The following is a 22,533-nucleotide window of genomic DNA, read 5'->3' as shown; positions in this document are numbered from 1 at the left end:
TCGCCTCTGTCAGTGCGCCCCAGGGTGGCTGTGGCTACAATGTAGCTTGCCATCACGTGTGTGTGAATGGGTGGATGACTGGATATGTAAAGCGCTTTGGGGTCCTTAGGGACTAGTAAAGCGCTATATAAATACAGGCCATTTACCATTTACCATGTGTGATTCCTGTGATTAAAGCATCTTTCTTTCAGCTTAACGAGTGAACCGTCAGCTCGTTCAAACACACGTTAAAGTCCGTTTGGCTCGACACCACCGAACAAAGGCAGCAATATAACATAGATAACATTAACAGTGCAGTGAATCCTGCTTGTGCCGTGATATTCAGGACTGCAAACCGAGCAGCATCACTGACTTTCAGCTTGTTGTGTTTGTGGATATATGACTGACTTTAATTATCCATAAAATCATCACATTCTCTGTAAGATTAAAGTCAACTATTGAACGGCGTATATTTTAAAGTAAAGGCTTTAAAACCAAGTTAGTACAAACATCGCTAATGTCACATAACTTTCCCGACATGTGGCCAACAGTAATGTTTTAATGTTCTTCATTATAAAAACATTTGCGCATAAATAAGTGACATAATATTCAGTACTTACTTCTGAAAGTTTACTCTTCGGCGGCTCCACTTCCGCCGTTTTTTTTGGCAAAATTATCCACACCACCCACGCGGTATGAAATCTGGGATATGTTGGGCCATGAAGGCTACACCGACCCATCCTTAAAATTCTGGGAAATTAAGGACGCATTTGAGGGCCGCATTTCGAGCAGCCTTTGAATTGGGACAGCCTTCGTCGTGTCGCTGTGACGTAATCGGCCTTAAAATGCGGCCTTTAAGGCTGCAGACATTGACCCTGGGATACAGCCCAAAATCCGGTCATTGGTACTTCCTGGCTTGTGTAGTTACTAGGTAACAAAAGCTCAACACTGCCCCTAGCGTCCTGGAGCACTTCCGTTGTGTTTTGGAATTTGCATGTGTTTTGGGGTTTGCAAGTGTTTTGGAGTTTGCAAGTGTTTTGGAGTTTGCATGTGTTTTGGAGTTTGCATGTGTTTTGGAGTTTGCAAGTGTTTTGGAGTTTGCAAGTGTTTTGGAGTTTGCAAGTGTTTTGGAGTTTGCATGTGTTTTGGAGTTTGCAAGTGTTTTGGAGTTTGCAAGTGTTTTGGAGTTTGCATGTGTTTTGGAGTTTGCAAGTGTTTTGGAGTTTGCATGTGTTTTGGAGTTTGTACGTGCTTTGTCTCTAGGGGCCACCGTATTAAATAACTTAAACGGCTAAATTCCAGCCTGAACAGTTATTGGTTGAGCTTTACATAACTTCCACTTACTACACGGACCGAATGAAGTGGAGCGTACAGCGTGCAGAGATGCGCCCGGCTGAGCTATCCCCAGTATGACCATGGAGGTGACAAGCACGGGCGGCAGGCACAACCCGCTGGCAACTGCCAGCTTTTTTTCAAGAGTTTTTTTGTGGTAAGTGTGATTTCACGGCGTGATCTAACTCTGACCGAGCGGTGAGGTAATCAGTTAAGAACAACAAACTGCTGATTTCATGCATACATGTTTGTATATCGTTTTAATTGTGGTTTTTCTGAGTTAACTAGAACTATGAACCCGTTTACAAGGGGATTTAATCTGTGCCAGGATGCATTTTTAATTGAAAAAAATAGTTTCTCATAACTTGATCACGCATTGAAAAATCAATAGGATTAGCCCATCCCAGCAATGCTGTGCCCCACGGACCACATGAGGCAAGCAAGAAATACTTCAGAATTTATTCAAAAGCCGGTGTTTACATGCTTCAGACCATAATAGTGGAAACTGAGACTGATTACTTTAATTCAAAGTGGGTAGAATCACTTCCATACACTGAAAAAACAAAACAAAACAAAAAACTCCTGGGTTATTTTATTAGGTCATAAAAAATACTAAATCCACAGAAAGTATGTGCAGCTTTTCGCTGTGTGTATTATTTCTGTGCATTTATTTGTGGAATAGATTTTGAACAGCAGAGTTGAGTCAGGTAGCTCTGGACTTGTTTGAGTTTTTCAACCATAACTCATGAATGGGAAAAGCAATTGTAGGCTTTAATGTAGCCCTCATGGTTTAAACTGGCTTAATACATAGTATGAGTACCACACAAACAAATACTACATAGATATGTGGTTGGTCTTTTGATGTCTATATTGAAAGCATTGAGTAACTGAGTAATAACTCACCTTCAGAATGTTCAAAGTGCACTTCTTTCTAGATACCAAGGGAGGCTTCACTACACATGACCAGAGAATTATTAAACTGGGAGAAGCAGAAAACTTTGCTATGTTGTTTCTGATACGTCTGCTTTTCCCCTCTGCTAACCTGACATACACTGAATGTCATACACTGAGACACCAGGCTATGCAAACAGGTGCTTATTAACAGGTGCTTTTACTGCCAGAAAAACACAGAGTTAAATTAAGATGAACTGTCCCATTATACTGTTTTTTTATTCTCTTAAAGTTAAAGTTGGGTGTTTTTTTATTGTTAGTATTTTTTTGAAAAACGTGGTGGATATGGGATGGTGTGTGTGTGAGTGTGTGTGTCCAGGGAAGGCGGACTTTGACGGGCATGCTAATGTGTGTGATTTAAGCCAAGTTGATCTGTAAAGCTAATTTTTTAAAACCCAGACATCAGTAAAATATCATAAGTACAAAAAGCCGAGCAAACTTTTTTTGCTTTTTATCGTGGGGTATCGTGTGTAGAATTCTGAGGTGGAAAATGAATCGAATCCTTCTTTTGGAATAAGGCCGAAATATGGAAAAATGAGGGACAGGTGAAGCGCCATGAATACTTTCTGTCTTTCTATTTCAGCTGGTTAACCCCTTTGCTGCAGCTTGGCCAAAAGCGAAGACTTGAGGAAAATGATATGTATAGCATCCTTAAAGAGGATCAGTCTGAAGCCCTGGGAGAGGAGCTACAGAGGTACTACACTGCTGTGTTGCATTATTGGATCACTAACAAAAGTCAAATCTGAGAGACTGAGAAGATGATGGCTCAGACATAGGTCCTTACAATTTTCTATGACCAGTTTGAGAAGAGATTTATTTTTGAGTCAATGAGTAATGTGGTTATGCATACTACCCAAATAACCCATTTCACAACATGTGATTTAGTCAAATATTGCCTTGAATAACATTAAAAAATTCTTCTACCCAGGAAAGTTATGGGTTAAGACCCTATGGTTTTGTTGTCACTTCCTTTACATGTAGCTGGATGGTTGGCCTAGCACCAGAGGTTTTTGAGCTCTTGATCACTTTTAGTACTATTTATGAACTGGTCTTTTAAGCAGTCCAGAAGAAGAAGCGTTGTTATCTATTTATGATGCAAAAAAAGTCATTTCTGGCCAGTCTACCACAGTAGAATAATACCCCAAAATATTTTTCTGGAGTCTGCCATCTATTGATGATATTTCTGTTTGTATTCACCTCTTCAGGGGTTCATTTCCCCTGGTGAATTGTACAAATATGATCTGTAGACAAGCAGGTAGCTGTTGGTGCTTTGCCAGGAGAGACTGCATGCTTGTTCAGTAGCTGTGTGTTTCTTTGAATTGCCAGGGAGTGCTGCCGTAGTGTGAGTCACACCTGATGTGTTATTCTGACAGGTCAATCTACTTATTCCTGTTTGATGTATTAACTCCTTTCACAACAGGCCAAACCCAACCTTAGGCCTCCCTGAAACATGCCGATGCTCCCAACAGGCATCCTGTCACTAAAAATAACACTAAAAGTTCAACAGAAAGAGCTGTAATAAAGCTCATTACTTTTAAATAATTCAGTTCCATTTTATCACAACAACAGCCAACTTAAAGCACCTTGTATTGTAAGGTAAGACCCCATAATACTACAGAGAAAACCTTAACAAGTCAGTGACCCCCTTTGAGCAAGCAGTTGGTGATGGTAGGAAGTCCACACTTAAATTTTGCTTTTATTTTTAACTTAGTTTTAATAGTTTTTAATAGTAATTGTTATAAAATTGTTAAAGAAGTAGCTTCTTTTTTGCCACACGTGTAAATGTTCCCAGCTCTCTCAGTCAGAAATGCTAACCAGCTCTCTGTGCCATTCATTTGATGAAGATGTAAGTGGCAGTGTCACTGGTGGATCATTGAATTGCTGTTTGCCATTCCATTAACCTGATACTTCTTGTAACAAATGAGTATGTTGCCACTGTGCGGCCGTATGGTTCTCATTTGGAAGGTTTATTTGCTAATGATTTTTTTAAAATGTTGGTGTGACTATATCCTAAATAGTTACATTGCCATTTGTTGTTCTAGATTGGTCTAAAGATCAATGTTGTGTCTAGATTGACATAAAATGTTGTTTGCTTAACTTCAACTTATAGTGTGTACTTCTGTTTGTACCAGAGAAGTTGTACCTTTCACAGTTACCTCATAGGTTAGCCTAATCTAATAATCTCCATGTTTATCTTGCAGATTTTGGGACCGTGAAGTTAGACATGCTACAAAGGAACTCCTGAAGCCAAAACTCACCAGAGTCCTTATAAAGTGCTATGGAAGGTCCTATGCAATGGCTGGGATATTTGTTTTTTTCCTGGTATGTCGACTGGTCATGTGGAGGTGTCAGATGAGTTATTTGTAATGAAATAATAAGCATGCTAATGTACTCAGAGACCTTTCTTGTAACAAAAATTGGCTCAAATATCTAGCAGCCATTTGAACCCATTTCCTAAAGTCTGGGAAAGGATGAATGTAAGCTTGCATTCATTGTCTTTGTCATAAAGGAGACAATCAAAGTGATCCAGCCACTTCTTCTGGGGAAGATAATCCTTTTCTTTGAGAATGGTGACCCCGATGATCAGAGAAGTCTTGGCATGGCGTATGTTTACGCTGCTGCGATGTCCATCTCCACGCTTGGACTGACTATCCTCCAACATCTCTACTACTATCATGTCCTAAGAACAGGCATGAGGATTAGAGTGGCTATGTGTCACATGATCTACAGGAAGGTCAGTGAAAAATCTGTACAAATGAAGAGTTGTCAGCTTATCTCTGTCAGAAATATGTTCCGATGGATCCATCTATACTTGTCGGTGTTGTGAAAATTGTTTTTTGAGCAGTTAAGTAAAATTCCTCTCATCAGGCTCTCAGACTCAGTGCTAAATCCATGGGACAAACAACCACTGGGCAAATAGTGAACCTCCTTTCAAATGATGTTAATCGTTTCGATGAGGTAAGAGAATCATGTACTCAAACACATGATGAGATTATTTAATTGTATTTGATGACATTTTTAAACCAAGTTGTGCCCTTAACATCAAGATCTTCACACAGATTTGTAAAAAATTGTAAGGTTTGGACAAGTTGTCCAGCATGTTTTCTGCACGTCAACAATCATGCTCTCTATAGATTACACTTAATCTGCACTACCTGTGGGTGGGACCTCTCCAAGCAGTGGTGATCATTGTTTTCCTTTGGTATGAGATCGGTGCCTCGTGCCTGGCAGGTGTAGCAGCCATCGCACTCATGATGCCGATACAAACCTGGTTTGGAAAACTCTTTGGCATCTTCAGGTATGGACGAAGAATACAGAAGCTGGACATTATTGTTTCTGACGATAACGTTCTTTTATTATGCGCATTGTCTGCCTGTTTTTATACAATTTTGATTAGATGTTTTTTTTAGCCTCTAATGGACACAGTGTAAATGGTGCTTATATTTGCAGGAGCAAAACAGCAGTCCTTACTGACAACAGAATCCGTATCATGAACGAAGTGGTGTCTGGTATCAGGATAATCAAGATGTATGCCTGGGAGAAACCGTTCTCAGCTCTGGTGACTGAAGTCAGAAGGTAAGAACTACAGGTTTTATGAAGAATCAGCTAAGTTTTTTAGAGGAATTTCTTCTTCTTATAATGTGCTCCCATAATAATTATGAGTATAAACAGTGAATCAAAAACTGTCAAAATAAATATTTTAATAAACTGACTCGTCATCCTGCAGTTTTATGATTTGGAACGACCAATATGATTAATGCTTCGACACATGTGGAAATGAAATGAACTGAAAATATCAGACATGTCTTTAGCTGTCTTTTAAAATAGTGAACAGGACCGATAAACTTCAGGGGCATAAAGAAAGATCATACCACAGATCAGGCTTGCTCCATCAGCCCAGGAACTTTTCTCATTTGCCAAACGAATGAGAAATGTAGGGTTCACATAATGTGTGGTTTGTCTGGAGGCGGAGATCCATGTTGAACCACTGTGCTCTTCTGGAACAGCGGAGAACTGGTCCTATACATGTAAAAATCAAAGGAACACTTTTTGATGAGATTATAGCATCAAGTCAGTTAAACTTATGGGAATAATACAAACTGCTAAGTACCATTTTGAGCTGCTGCAGTGATATTTCAACAAAATATATATTTTTCAGCTCTATAGGTTGATAATTTTCATTTCGATGAAACAATCTGACATCCTTTCATTCCTTACACAATACACAGTCCATAGTGTAGTCAGCATTGATATCCAGCATGATTTTTCCTATATTTTTTTAGTTAGAGTATACAGTTGAAAACATCCTTTGGTGTGCCTAATGTTTTATGTGTGCTTATGAGTCTCCTCATCAACAAGAACAAAGAGCTTGAGCATATAAAGTTAGGCATGTCTGGGAAAATGTAAAGAGATTTCATTAATAGCATGATCTGTATTGGATTTTCTTATCTCTGCAGAGCTCATCAATTTCTTTAAATCACTGCAATCACAGTTTTTTCTGGTAACCTCTTAGGGCCCATGGGAGTTCATATGGATTAGCTACAAGAAGAATTAATCAGAATTAACAACAAGGAGAATTCCTTATTGCTTTGATGTACTGCTCTTAAAGAACAGCTTAGATTTGTATTAATTCATTAATCCTCAACTTTCTCAGCATTGATGTCTGGTTAATGATAATCCTTTATGTTTGCTCTGCACTTTATATGTTAACTGTCACTTATTGTTCCCATCAACACCTTCTGAGATTCTTTGAAAGAAACCCACTCAAAATCAGTCCTTGTGACATCAAGCAGTAATCCATTGTAGCCTTCAAAACTTTCCATCCATCTTCAGCTTAAATGTACTTAGAATAACCACAGAGGAAATTTGTCACTACTAGTGACCAGCATTGAATGGGAGGCTCTGCCTTCTTCATTCTGATTTTAAATACTTACCACGTGTAAGTCAGAAGTCTCTATTGGGGTGATATGGTATAAAGAGGTTTGCTTTACAGAAGCCAGTATTTTAATATTGGCCATGTACAGACAGAGAGTGAGGAAGTCGGTGAAGCTTGAACTTTTGGTGTGGATTATACAACAGCTCAACATTATTTTTCTGTGTGAAAACTTGGGTTGCATTGTAGTCATGATTAATTCAGGGTTACAGTTTCAGGAAGAAAAATGTTTTACAGTCAACCTTCAAGTCTCAATGAGTCTTTGATAATAAAGACTTCTTAAGATATCCACAGTTACAAAACTACTAAATATGTAGTAAATATGAAGTAATGTGTACATTTGGATTCTAACACAGGGTTGATTTATGGTGAAATGGTTTGTCTATTTTTATATTTTAAATGGATTTTAAGTTGTTTTTTTTTTTTAATGATTTGTAGAGAAGAGACAAAACCCTTCATCTTGATCAAAACACAAAACAAAGAACGTTACGTTCTTTCCGTCAAGCGCAAGGCCTCAGGCTTCGGGGCCTCTGCAGATGCTGAATCATTACATTCTTGTGAGAGGCCCCGCACTGAATGTCCTTAGAGGCCGTACCAAAGCTTTCGACAAACAATTTTTTTTAAAGCTGTTTTGCTAATGTTCTAAAGTAAGGTCAAATCTATAATTAACTGTCATTTTCTGCTGAGTCAAGCTAAATGTATTCCCAGTATTAGCATTCCATCATTACCAAACGATATGTTGACGCTATGCTGGACTGAGCCTTTGGTCAAGCAAACTAACACATGATCTTGGTGTTGCATGAGATACATGCAACACCAAGATATATTGCCAAAAGTTCTTGCTCGTTTGCCTTCACACGCATATGAAATTGAGTGACATCCCATTGTTAATCCATAAGGTTTATTATGATTTAGGAGTATATTTATGGGAATTTTTAACCATTTTTCCAGAAGTGAGGTCAGACACTGATATTGGATGAGAAAGTCTGGCTCACAGCCTCCGCTCTAATTATTCCCAAAGATGTTCTGTCAGGTTTAAGTCAGGACTCTGTGCAAGCCAGTCAAGTTATTTCACATTAGACTCATTGATACATGTTTATTTGGATGTTGTTTTCTGCACTGTTGCACAATGATGTTGGAACAGGAAGAGGCCGTCCTCAAACTGTTCCCACAAGGTTGGGAGCATGAAATTGTCCAAAATGTCTTGTTATGCATCAAGAGTTAGTTTCACTGGAACTAAGATGAGCCCAACTCCTGAAAAACAACTCCAGATCTCACCGCTCCACCAAATTTTACACTTGGCACAATGTAGTCAGGCAAGTACTGACAGACTCGATACACGTACACTACCGGTCAAAGGTTTTAGAACACCCCAATTTTTCCATTTTATAATTGAAAGTTATGCAGTTTAATGTTGCATTGCACTCTGAAGTGAAAGCATAGTACAAATAAGCAATTCAAGTAAAACAATTATCATGGAATCAATTTATAGACCAAAATGTATTCTATAATTCCACCTTTGGCAGCTGAACACACCCGTGGCATTCTTTCTACAACAGAGATCAAATATTCTTCAGAAAGTTCTTCCCATATCGGTTGCAGAGGTTCCCATAAATGTGTGGCACTTTTAGGTTGCTCTGCTTTCACTCTTCTGTCCAGTTCATCCCAAACCAGCTCGATGGGGTTTAAGTCTGGAGACTGGAGACCACTCCATGTTTTCCAGCTTACCATCTTGTTCTTTGTTCCTGAGGTAGTTCTGGCATAGCTCGGACTTTTGTTTTGGGTCATTATGTTGCAATAGGATGAAACCCTGACCAACTAGAGGGTATTGCATGGCGCTGCAGAATGCTGTGTTAGCCATTTTGGTTCAGGGTGCCTCTCACTCTGTACAAGTCACCGAGCTGGAATCCAGCAAAACAGCCCCAGACCATCACACTTCCTCCTCCATGTTTGACAGTTGATGCCACACACTGTAGAGCCATCCTTTTGCGTACGAAGATCCTGCGTGATGAACCGGTGATTTCAAATTTTGATTCATTGCTCTATAATACCTTCTTCCAGTCTTCAGTAGTGCAGTGGCGATGTTTCATGACCCAGGCAAGCCTCTTTGTCTTATTCTGACGTCTTAGCGATGGCTTTCTTCCTGCAGCTTGTCCTGTCAAACCTGCAGCTCGAAGTCTTCTCTTCACAGTTGAAACTGAGACTTACTATGACCATTATTAAGCTGTGTTTAAAGCTGTTGCCCTGTTAGCCACCGATCACGGAAGCTGTTAACTCTCAGAAACCTTTTTCTCACCACAAACTACTTTTTGCAGTACAGTGCTGTTCAGCTGATGCTCACGAGGGCATGGTACCACAGTGTGTTCCAACACTGCTTTCATGCAGGCAGAGGGGGTTGTAAGTAATCCAGAAAAGCTGGAACACCTGTAAGAATTAGTAGCACCAGCTTTCAAGACCTGATCAACCTCCATTGCTGCACAACAGCTTTAAATTGTTAACCCATTTTGTGTTCCCTGAAAAATACCTTTTTGTATAATTTTGAAATGTACATTATTTTTCATTTTTTTCGAGAGTAAAAAAGGGTTATATAAGAATCAGTCCATTTACCATCCAGTGACCCTGTTCGGTGATTTTACGTTGCCTACTGTACCACTTCCTGGCAAAAAAGCAGAAAACTCAGAACCACTGTACTGCCAGATAAAAAAAAGTTTAATGCAATTTGTAGAAGCACAGCGAGGATAAACTTGACCTACGTGTATCGACTAGAGAAACTTCACGAGGGTCTAACATTCAAACTGGGAAGCTTAAATACAAACTTAAAAAGACAATAACAACCACCTGTGTGAGAGGAAATAAAAAAAACAAAACAAGAAGCATCACTGTAAATATATCAAGAATCACATATTATACGTGATAAACCTTGTTAACTCAATCTTTGTAGGCTAATAAATATAAGACCACAAAATACAAAAAATGCACAGAAAATATGTGATAAAGACATGAAAACTGTGGGAAGGAAAAACACAGGAAGGAAGCTCTGGGAGAACCAGGTTCAGGGAGGGGCAGCCATCTGGTGCAATTGGTTGGGGGTTAGGGGAGGAAGACAGGATAAAGACATGGTGTGGAAGAGAACCAGAGATTAATAATAACTAATGATTAACTCTAGAGTGGTGTATAAACAGAGGGTGAAAAGAGGTTAGTGAAGAAGAAACACAAGCATAAATTAGGTAGGTTTCAGGGCCAGGGTCACCTGATCCAGCCATAACTATGAACTTTATCAAAAAGCAAAACTTTAATGCTAATCTTGAAATCCAAACTGGGGGCTGGTTCAACAGAAAAGGGCCCTGAAAGCTGAAGTCGCTCTATCTACTACAATAACCAAGGAACCACAAGTAAGCCTGCAGTCTGAGAGCAAAGTGCTCTATTGGGGTGATATTTAAGATAAGATGAGGCCTGATAGTTCAAGGTCTTGTATGTTAGTATGTCTTTGCACTCTTCATGGTCTGATGAAGAAAATAATTATTTAGACGTAAGTATTTCAGTTGTAGTCATTTGAGCATTCTTTTTTTTGACAGTGGTGTGACACTCTAAATAAAGTCTTCTGATTTTACATATTAAGCCTCCCTATGTTCTTCTTTACTCCTAGGAAAGAAATTCATCAGATATTAAAAAGCTCCTACCTGCGAGGACTCAACATGGCTTCATTCTTTGCCAGCAGCAAGATGACAGTGTTTGTCACCTTCACTGTCTACGCCCTCCTGGGCAACACCATCACTGCCAGCAGTGTGTTTGTCACTGCATCCCTGTATGGTACAATTAAGCTCACAGTGACCCTGTTCTTTCCTCTGGCCATTGAGAAATTGTCAGAGACTGTTGTGAGCATTCGCAGGATTAAGGTAATTCTGTTCTTTCATAAATTGGAATACAAGTAACAAAACCGTAGCTGATATCTGTCATTAGTACCATAATGACCGATTTACTACTTTTCTATTGTCTAAAAAGTTCAGAGAACTTTACATAACAAAAATCGTGTTGACTTAATGTTACGGTCTTCCCTGAGCCTGGTTCTGATGGAGGTTTCTTCCTGTTAAAATGGATTTTTTCCTTCCCACTCTCACCATGTGCTTGCTCATCTGAGTAATCTGATTGTTGGGACTTTCTCTGCATTGTTGTATTGTCTCTTTAGGTTACAATATAAAGCATGTTGAGGCAACTGTTGTTGTGATGCTTGTTTGGTGCTGTTGAACTAAAATAGAATTGAAATTCATGATGTTTTCCATCATGGAGAATCCATCTGTCAAATAGATCCTAAAGTGATGTCCAGATTGATTGCAGATATTGTAACTGTCCTGCAAAAAAATGGATAAAAGATTGGTGGTGACATCAGAACTCTTTTTAATCTTAAATGTAGTTGTTTCTAAATTTGTGGATAGGTAAAGCAAGAGAACTGTGGTAATTTAGTTTATGTTTCAAAGCACGTGTGTCCATTAAATATCTTTCAAGAATTTTCTCGTCCTGGAAGAGCTTGAAAGAAAAAATCTCGCACTGCCTTTGGAGGGAAAAATGGAGAACGCTATTGAAATTGAGACACTGACCTGCTACTGGGATAAGGTAAATGTTAAAGTTTAAAACTCATATTGATAATGAGTCATCTTGCATAATTTTAAATTCAAAATTTGTGCATTAATTAATACATTCTTCTTCTTTTTTTTAGAGTTTGGATGCACCATCTCTGCACAATGTTTCCATCACAGCAGAGTCACACCAGCTTTTCACTGTGATCGGACCAGTGGGGGCCGGAAAGGTCCGCAACTGACTTACCATTTAGCCTTTAGGTCAGAACATTGAGTATCAAAATTGTGTTTTCAGGGTCACATGTTCATAACATCTGTGTTTTCTTCAGTCATCTCTGCTCAGTGCCATCCTGGGAGAGCTGCCTTATGACACAGGCACATTAAAGGTCATAGGTCAAATAAGCTATGCAGCCCAGCAACCCTGGGTGTTCCCTGGAACCATCCGCAGCAACATCCTGTTCGGGAAACAACTGAATCCTAAAAAGTATGAGAGGGTCCTCAGAGCCTGTGCTCTGAAGAAGGTGAGATATAATGCTGCAAGTTAACCAGTTCATGTTAGGCCAGCAGCTCAAGGCGAACCGCTCTTTACCCTCTGGTGTAAAATCTTACAAGGTGGGTTCCTACCTATAGAAAATGCTGATTAGCTCCAACAATATGATCAGATGACCTTGATAAAAGCCAGCAGCCTTCAAAAGTCAATTATAATCATATTGATTAATTGCATTGTTTGCTATAGTTTTGGAGCAAATTCTGAAATTTGACTTTGGGACGTCACATCTTTTCTTGAAATTAAAGCAGTATTAGTTGTGCTTTTCTTTTATGTCTCATTTGAAGTACAGCTGTGGTCAGAAGTTTGCATGCACTCATCCCAGGCATGAATGTCATGGTTATTTAACTGTTCTTTTTCTATAGTGGAATGATTGTACAGCACACATCTTCAATAACTTTAAAACAAGTTTAAGCTTTTATTTGGGATTTTTTCTAATCTATGGATCAAAAATATACAAACAACCTCAAATATATACTCACCAATTTATTGGTGTTCATTTAGCTGTATTTAGTTCAATATCACTTTGCAAGTTGCTCTTCAAACAGACACTTTTGGAGGCCATCAATGATCTTCTGGTGGATTCTGTCTAGATATTTTGACCACTCTTCTTGGCAGTTTGTTTAAATTGGTTAGTGTCCTGGTATGGAGCTGGCCATCCTGGGAGAGCTGCCTTTGAAAGCCTCACCTTTGTTCCTCTAAATATATTGTGGTCTAACATCTCAGTCTTTCTCTTGTCTGACCATAAAACATTTTATCAGAAGCTATTTGTTTGTCCATGTGGGGGAACGGCAAATTTCAATCAAGCTTGAAGGTGTCGACTTTGGAGCAGGGCCTTTTTTCTGTACAATCGTTTCATTCTGGAAAAAGAACAATTCAAATAAATCATTAAAAACTCAAAATTATCATGACATTCATGCCCTTGATGATTGTAGGCAAGTTACGCCTCCATTGTTTCAAATTCAGGACCTGCAGCTGTTCCCAGATGGAGATCTGACACTGATCGGGGACAGAGGGGCCACACTCAGTGGGGGACAGAAAGCTCGTGTCAACCTGGCAAGGTACATGGACATCATGTAGTAAGAACGCTACCTAGAAGAAAACTTACACGTATTGTATCACCGTGACGCATTCAAATGTTAGTCTGAGTTTCTAAGGAACCTAAACTAGAGGCAACAAGTAGCTAGATGTTGGGGTGCATGTATTTTTACCCTGCATGCACACACTTGTGCTGTTACATTTGCTATAGTTTATGTGAAAGTTCAGTCTTTTTCCTGACAAATAAGATTCCCCCACTGTGTGTCCTTGTTTTCAGGGCTGTATATCAGGATGCAGACATCTACCTCCTGGATGACCCTTTAAGTGCTGTGGATGCAGAAGTTGGAAAACATCTTTTTGAGCAGTGAGTAATAAAGAGTTCGGTGCTAATTATCTGTATACCCTGATTAATAATGGTGTCGAGAATCGTGCTCATGCTCGACAGTACACACTGCATGATTGAAGTTCATGTGAACTGTTTTAATTCCATTCAGTTCAGTTTTATTTATATGGAACTATTTCAAAGCAACAGTCACAAACGTGCAAAAACCCCCTCTTATTTATCAAAATCAGGTGTATCTGTGGCCTGCTGAAGAACAAGTGTCGTATCCTCATCACACACCAGCTCCAGCATCTGAGGACGGCTGACCAGATCCTGGTCCTCAAGGAGGTTTGTCCCCCTTTATGCTGGTTTAAGTAGGCAGGGGATAAACATGTTTGCATTGACCAGTTATAGTTTGTTACTCTGAGGTGTGTAATCTCTGAGAGTGAGCTCCAGCACACGTTGATCTCCAGTCGTCAGGTGAGATTTCCGTTTCCAAATTGTTATTAATTTTTTAACTTACAACACAAAGTCTCTGGACCAGATGTGTTAATACAAAACTACTCAGTTACAGAAGTTAAGGAAACATATTCATTCAGATGAAAAATCTAATTCAGTTTGTCAAAAAACGCTTCAGCTGGAGGAAAGAGATCCAGCATTATGTAGAGTGATGTTGGGAGGTTTAGGTTTAGGTTAGCTTAGGTGACGAGCTGAAAAGTGTCAGGGATAAACAGGCAACGCGGCTTTGTGTACAGTTCCAATTAAATCTCCTTGATCCCCTTTTTAATGTGTTCCCCTTTACTCACAGGTTCTGCATTTTGTAGAAGGAGCTTCACAACTGATTTTTAATGGTGGTTTTCCAATTTTCCAAATTCATAGAAATAATTTTCTCCGAAGGAAGGCGTTCCTTCAGATGAGCCTTTTTGACTTTTTTGTTATTAAGTACTGAAAAACACATTGTTGCTCATTTTCATTATTTGTTTCTCCAGGGTCATGTCATGGTCCAGGGAACCTACAGTGAGCTGCAGACCTCTGGCCTGGATATTGTGTCCCTGCTGAGAAGTGATGTGGAGGCACATTCAGTTGGGTCATGTTCGGTTGACCCAGACAAATTGTCTTTACGCAGCCAGTGGACGATTTGCTCACATGGGTCACACTGTTCTTCCAGCAGCCTCCTGCTACCAGACAGCAGCTGCACTGATCAGCTTCATGTAGGTATATTTCCAAAAGATTAGATTAAGAGTCCCCACATAAATGGCAGCATTTTGTAGTCACCTAATTACAAGGATGGACAGAGGTAGAAATGAATAGTTTGGGTTAAAATAGACCTGCAAGTCTATTATCACTAAACTTGTTTTATTGTTTTGCAGGTTGAAGTTGCTCAAACTATTACAGAAGAAACTCGAGCTGAAGGAAATGTTAGCGGCCATGTTTACCTTAAGTACTTCACAGCAGGCTGTAACACTTTGGTGTTAATGGTCATAATACTGCTCAGCATAATAGCTGAGGTAAGCCCCGACCCTTCAACACCCTTCCTGCACTCTTTCTGTCTCCAGGTGTTACCTGTCTGTATTAACTGTTATCAGTATTGAATCCCTCACTGTACAATCATGTGGAAATGTCACAGTGACTCTAACCCAGGGGTGGGCAATCTCAGTCCACGAGGGTCGGTGTCCCTGCAGGTTTTAGATCTCACCTTGGGTAATCACCTGAATCACATGATTATTTCGTTACCAGGCCTCTGGAGAACTTCAGGACATGTTGAGAAGCTAATTTAGCCATTTAAATCAGCTGTGTTGGTTTGAGGACACATCTCAAACCTGCAGGGACACCGGCCCTCGTGGACTGAGATTGCCTACCCCTGCTCTAACCTGACTTAACCTTCCCACCCTCCCACACATTTCCTGCAACTTGGTTTCCTCATGCTGTGTTTCAAAAATTGATCTAAAGAGAGGTCCGTTTCAACAGGTTGCATATATCCTGCAGGACTGGTGGCTGGTATATTGGTAAGAACTTTACCAATGTGGATATTTTTAATGGCAAATACAGTATGCAATAGCTTAACTTTATACTGTTCATTTGACAGTTTTTTAAATGAAATTAGATCAGTTATCATTTCGTGTGTACCTGATTGAATTGTCTTGTCATCTGACAGGGCAGGGGAGGAGTTTTCTAACAGCACAGCCACTGCTGTTAGCGTGGACAGTGGAATGGATGTTACTAGCTCATTTCGAAAGTTTGATCTCACTTTTTACCTCGGTATTTATTCAGGTAAGCCTATAGTTATAGTAATACCTATAGTTCTTGTTAGAGTCTTCAGGTCTAATATCTAATATAGTCCTGCTGTGTTTACTTTTAGGTTTGACAGCAGCAGCTGTGGTCTTTGGTTTTGCCAGGAGTTTGGTGATATTTCACGGGCTGGTGAGATCAGCTCAGACTCTGCACAACAGCATGTTTAGTGCTGTTCTCCACACCCCGGTTACCTTCTTTGATGTCAACCCCATAGGTGAGGCCTACACAGAATTTATTTTAAATTTAAGAAAAAGCGTTGAATTACATCAGGGTATATCCTGCCTTATGCCTTTGACCGATTGGGAGTTTTGCCTATAGTTTTACAAATAACCCAGTCTATTTCTACCAGGAAGAGAACTGGAGTCAAAACACATCCCTGACATATTCCAGTGTTGTCTGAGTTCTCCAAGATGACATTGGCCTTAAACCTCTAAAAAAAGGTCTATTAAGTTCAGTTCAATCCAGTTTTATTCATACTTGGCACTCCAAGTTAGAACAGCCACATAAAGGTGCTTTGGGAGGGAAAAACTCTCTTTTAACAGGAAGAGATTCCTGGTAAAACCAGGCTCAGGGAGGAATGGGGATTTTCCTCCCCACTTTCACCGAGGTGCTTGTCATGAGGCAACGTTTCAATGAATGGTGAAAGCATTGATTTGTATGGTGTAAAGCTTCATGTTCAGAACATAGACAGCATAAAGATGGACGTAGTGATATCACCCACTGATTTTGGATTGTCCAGGTAGCTTCAATGTTAGCGTCTTGCTAGCATTAGCCCACTAGAGCATACAGTACACACTAAGAAAAAGGACAAAAATTACACTTGCCTACATCCTTAACATGATAATGGTGCTGGGTGCAGGGCTGACATATCTTTGCTTTTACTGATTGAATGATTTATAGTCTTCTCTTTATATAATGTTTCTGTTCCTTTTCCCTTGTTTCAGGTCGAATACTCAACAGATTTTCCAAAGATGTCAGCCAAATGGACTCCATGCTACCTATCACTTTTGTGGACTTCTATCAAGTGAAGACTACTATATGTGCTATATACACACAAGACTCACTTAAAAGGATCCTTCAGTAATTTGAGTATTTCTGATTATGCGATGTTGTTTTAGTTGTTTTTACAGAATACTGGCGTTATCGCGGTGGCAGCCTCAGTCATCCCTCTCATCCTCATCCCTGTTGTTCCTCTCCTAATAATCTTTCTGTACTTGAGAAGCTTTTACCTCCGTACCTCACGTGATGTCAAACGTCTCGAGTCAACAAGTGCGCTTATTTTTATTACGATCCTATCATAAACTCATCATTTTAAACTGTAGGTTCAATGACGCTGGCTGTTTAACAGTTTCTCACAGCTAATCTTTTCCTACAGCGCGGAGTCCAGTCTTCTCCCACCTGTCCTTGTCTCTTCAGGGTCTTTCCACCATCAGAGCCCTCAAGGCTGAGGAGAGGTTAAAGAAGGCATTTGATGCCCATCAGGACCTGCATTCAGGTTTACTCTTTATGAACTCTTTATGGATGGTTAAAACTGAGATTTTCTAGCTGATTTTAAAGGAATTTCAAGCGATAAAGAAAACTACTCATAGTTCCAAGTAGAACTGGAATTCTGGATAATTTGCTCTCAGTCTGTCAATGAATACCTTCTGGGAGCATATTTGTAAAGGCATTTTCCCTCTTAAGAAAGGTTATCACAGGTCAATTCAAAGTTGATCATTTGCTCAACTATCTCTCCTAAGAGGCCTTGGGAAGATAAGCTATGCGTCTCCAGCTGAAAAATAGTTAAAAATGTTGTAAATCAGTAATGATAGTGGAATAATGATAGCGAAGAAGCCTGGAAGACTTTAATTCAGTTTTATTTATATGACAACAGTCACCTCAAGGTGCTTTATATTGTACAAATCGCTTTATAATAAATTACATGTGTGAGATATTTGGGTCTCATGAAATGTCTTGTAAAGTGAACCTGCTCAAAAGATTAACCTGGTCATCTTCTTTATAATGAAATGCATTTTTTCGTCTCGTTGCAGAGGCGTGGTTTTTGTTCCTGATGACCTCCCGCTGGTTTGCACTACGCCTTGACAGCATTTGCTCCATATTCATCACTCTCACAGCATTTGGCTGCGTCTTACTCAGACATGGTGAGGAACTAAAGCACCATGCAGACAAACTGTCTCACAACAGGTGCCTTATATTGTAAGGTAAAGAGTCTGTAACGATACAAAGAAAACCCCAACCATCAGAGGACCCTCTTAGAGCAAGCACTTGGCGACAGTGGGAAGGAAAAAATCCTTGATTTATTTTATTACAGCGATTATGTATGCTGTAGGTATTAAAGGTACTGTACAATGTTTTGAATATCAATCTATCAGACTCTAATTTGTACATGTAAATGGAGAGTCCTCTTCACACACTAAGGTTAGTTATGGAGTTCCACAGGGTTCGGTGCTAGGACCAATTCTGTTTATATTATACATGCTTCCCTTAGGCAGTATCATCAGAAGACATAGCATACATTTTCACTTCTATGCAGATGACACCCAGCTTTATATATCTATTAAGCCAGATAACACACACCAATTTGTTAAAATACAGGAATGTCTTAAAGACAAAGACTTGGATAACGTCTACTTTTCTGCTTCTAAATTCAGATAAAACTGAGGTTATTGTACTCACCTATAAAAATCTAACCCTCCAGTAACACTGAGGAATTTTGGAGTCATTTTTGACCAGGATATATCATTCAGTGCATATATGGTAAACAAACGTGTTGGACTTCCATTTGCGGAATCTGGTTCAAATTAAAAACATTCCGTTTAAGTGATGCTGAAAAACTTACTTCTAGGCTGGACTACAATTCCTTATTATCAGGATCTCCTAAAAACGTCCTAAAAAGCCTTGAGATGGTCCGCAATGCTGCAGCAAAGATACTGACAGGGACCAGACCAAGAGAGCACATTTCACCGACACTGGTTTTTCCTCATTGCATCCCTGTTAAATCCGGAATCGAATTTAACATACAAGGTCTGGAATAATCAGGCCCCATCTCATCTTAAAGACCTAATAGTACCCTATCAACCCATTAGAGCACTGCGCTCTCAGACTGCAAGCTTGTTTGTGGTTCCTAGAGTATTTAAAAGTAGAATGGGGGGCCGAGCCTTCAGTATTCAGGCCCCTCTTTTGTGGAGTTTGTATTCAGGACAGGGCTCTAGACTAACTTTTTGCCATGGGCGTACTCCTAACTTTAAAAAGTTAGGCGTACCGGCACAAAAGTTGGGCGCACACAAATTTTATAATAATTTATATAATATAATATAATGTGTTTTTCTGGATACACTGTGCTTTTTCAGCATTCAAAGATTGATGACACCGTGTCAGAGCACTGGCTATGAATTTCAGAAGGATCAGGCCTTAACTTAACAGGAAAAGTTAAAATAGTTCTTTTCCTATTACAGCTACATCCACGTCTGTCGTGCCTAGGCTGCTCACTAGGGCTGGGTATCATCACTGATTTCTATAATCCATTCGATTCCGGTTTTCAAAGTCCCGATTCGATTCAACTTCTAGCCTCAGACAGTCAGATATATTATAATTCTGATCATTTATCAGTACTGACTTCATCAGAATTGTGAACATCACAGCAGAGGCCTTTGTGTGAAAGTAACTGAGAATAAAACACAGATTTTCCTGGTCTGGCTTTTTATAGCAGATAACCTTAAAAATATTCTACAATGTTCTGCATATAAAGTTTAAATTTCTTCAGTATTGAACAACAGAAAAAATAGGCTTTCTTGTCCGAGGTCATTTAAGTGAAAAAAAGAAAAGAAAAAGACAGCAGCCACAGCGCTGTAAACAACGGTAGACTGGTGGGCAATAAGTGAATGAATAATACAGAAAACAGAGATTGGAGACGGGAAACTGTTCTTGAAGTACAGAGAGAGATAGAGAGAGAGAGAGCTAGCTGTGCATGAAGTGTGATTTTTTTTTTTTTTTTTTTTTTTTTTTTTTTTTTTTTTTTTTTTAAATAGTCGTGGAAGCAAAACAGCAAAATTCATGACGACATTGATCAAATGTGAAGCGCAGTTTGCTGCTTCTTTTGCTGCTTGCTCGGTGAATTTTGGTTGGAGAGAGACAAAACCTGCAGCTCAGAATCAGCGCAAAAGGACGTAAACACAGTGCGGACCGGACGCATCAGAACCGCTAAGCTCCGACAGAGTGTCCGTCTACGGGCCGTCGGGTGAGAAAGCCGAGAAAGACAAAGTTGATTCTGATGCGTCGGTCCTCTGTGTTTACGTCTTTGTGTGGAATCCCTGTACCTGCTCTCATTTGCTGTTTGGTTGTTGTTGAAATGGTTTTGTGAGCTTTAATCTGAGAATCTGGCGTTTCTGGCAAAACACAGTTATATTTAAAAGTCGATTCAGGATTTAATGAATTGATATCGCTTTATTCAAGCTACTCACCTCCCACTTCCACCTGCACTTTCAACTGGACCACGGCCAATCAGAGAGGTCCCGCCCCTTACTACCTCTGATTGGTTTAGTCCACGATAGGGCAAAATGTGTGTCTGTTGTTGACCACAGGGAAGGTTGCAGATTTTTTTTTTTTTTTTTTTTTTTTTTTTTTTTTTTTTTTTGCTACCCGAACAGTTGGTCGCACAGGTGCAACCAATTTTTTTTTTTTTTTTTTTTTTTTTTTTTTTTTTTTAGTGGCACCACTGAAAATTTTGGTCGCACTCTAGAGCCCTGATTCAGGAGACAGACAAACTCTACTTTTAAGACTTTTTTTTTTTTATAAAGCATATATTTAGGGATGGATGAGTTGACCCTGAATTTTCCCTTAGTCATGTTGCAATAGCTCTAGGCTGCTGGGGGCTTCCCATGATGAGTCTTTTTCTTCACTCTTTATGTGCGTATACACCACTCAGCATTTATTCATTAGTTATTGTTCATCTCTGGCTCTGTTCCAGGGTGTGTCTTTGTCCCGTCTTATTCCCTGCACCCACAGTCAGTCATGGCAGATGGCTGCCTCTTCCTGACCTGGTTTTGCCAGAGGTTTCTTCCTATAAAAACGGAGTTTTTCCTTCTCACTGTCGCCAAAGGATTTGCTCGTGGGGGGTCACATGATTGTTGGGGTTTTCCTCTGTATTATTGTAGGGTCTTTACCTTACAATATAAAGTGCTTTGAGGCAATTGTTGCTGTGATTTGGTGCTATATAAATCAAATTGATGTGAATTGAATTGAATCTGTGCAACAGGTCAAGAATATATAATGTAGATTAATAAGATTTGCCATAAATGGACGTTTATTAAAACCTTTACTTAAACTATTAAAAATAAAGGAAAGAAAAACCAAACAGTTCCACAACTTTTAAACCAACCAGCCCCTTAGTGGGCTTGGGGTATTTGGCAAACTAAACACAATTAAATGTTTAATTTAACTGCATTTAGTTTGCTAAATACCCTAACCACACACAGTGAGTTAATGCAGAAGAAAGTCCTGAACTAGCCTCTGATGTTCTCATGTTTTGGATCCATTAGGCCTGGAGGCTGGAGAGGTGGGCCTTGTGCTGACCTATGCTGTAACACTGATAGGAAACTTCCAGTGGACAGTGAGACAAAGTGCAGAGGTGGAGAACATGGTAAGAACTGAGTGATGACATTTTGTATTTCCAGTTTTTTTTGAATGAATGATGTTGATGAAAATGATGTTGGTGGGTGAAGATAAATGTACTTAATGGACAGTTACATGGAGCAAAGTTTCCATTTCCCTTAATCCTCTCAAATTTTGATCATACCTCATTTGTACAAAAACTTTGGACACTTGACTTCTGCACTTACAGTAAAGTATGCTGTACAAATTATAAAGCCCTTTGTAGGAAAGTTGGAATTTTCGGTTTTGGGGTTTAAAAAATATAAAAACATCCTGATGCCTATGAATGAACGTTAACATAGGCTACAAAAAGCATAATTGAAAAAGACCTCTTGGCTTTTCAGATGACATCAGTGGAGAGGGTGGTGGAGTACACTGAGCTAAAGAGTGAAGCACCCTTAGAAACTCAGAAGCGTCCTCCCCCTGATTGGCCGAGCCAAGGAATGATAACCTTTGATCGAGTGAACTTCTTTTATAGCAAGGATGGACCACCGGTCCTCAAAGACATCAACGCCACGTTTCAACCCAAAGAGAAGGTGACACATCGGTTTGTGGAGAACAGCTGGTTGGGGTCTGAGTGATGATCAGCTGTTGATGTTTTGTGTCCTGTGGGTCAGGTTGGTATTGTGGGTAGAACAGGAGCGGGGAAAAGCTCTCTGGTCTCGGCTCTGTTTCGCCTGGCAGAGCCCCAGGGAAAGATCTACATCGACGGTATTGTGACCTCTGAGATTGGCCTACATGACCTGCGCCAGAAGATGTCCATCATTCCTCAGGTACAACATCAGATGACACTTCAACTGCCTGAAGAAATACGTAGTTACAATCTCACTGTTACAATAATGCTATCCATTTCTGTTATTCTTCTATTAATTGAAACTGCTATATCATTTATTTTCAGTAAATTAAACTCAAAACA

The 22,533-nt window shown here is 39.6% G+C and overlaps 1 pseudogene; it reads left to right on the top strand.

The window, feature by feature from the left end:
- The first annotated feature begins 1,394 nt into the window (after positions 1-1,394).
- LOC146681543 (ATP-binding cassette sub-family C member 4-like) overlaps positions 1,395-22,533 on the top strand; it is a 22,652-nt pseudogene continuing 1,513 nt past the window's right edge.

The sequence above is a fragment of the Copadichromis virginalis genome, linkage group LG23, assembly GCF_057382275.1.
Source record: "Copadichromis virginalis isolate Kocher_CV1m ecotype Utaka linkage group LG23, C_Virginalis_male_GT1.1, whole genome shotgun sequence".
Classification (NCBI taxonomy): Eukaryota; Metazoa; Chordata; class Actinopteri; order Cichliformes; family Cichlidae; genus Copadichromis; species Copadichromis virginalis.
The sequence above is the reverse complement of the archived record's forward strand: the minus strand, read 5'-3'. Positions and strand labels throughout refer to the sequence as shown.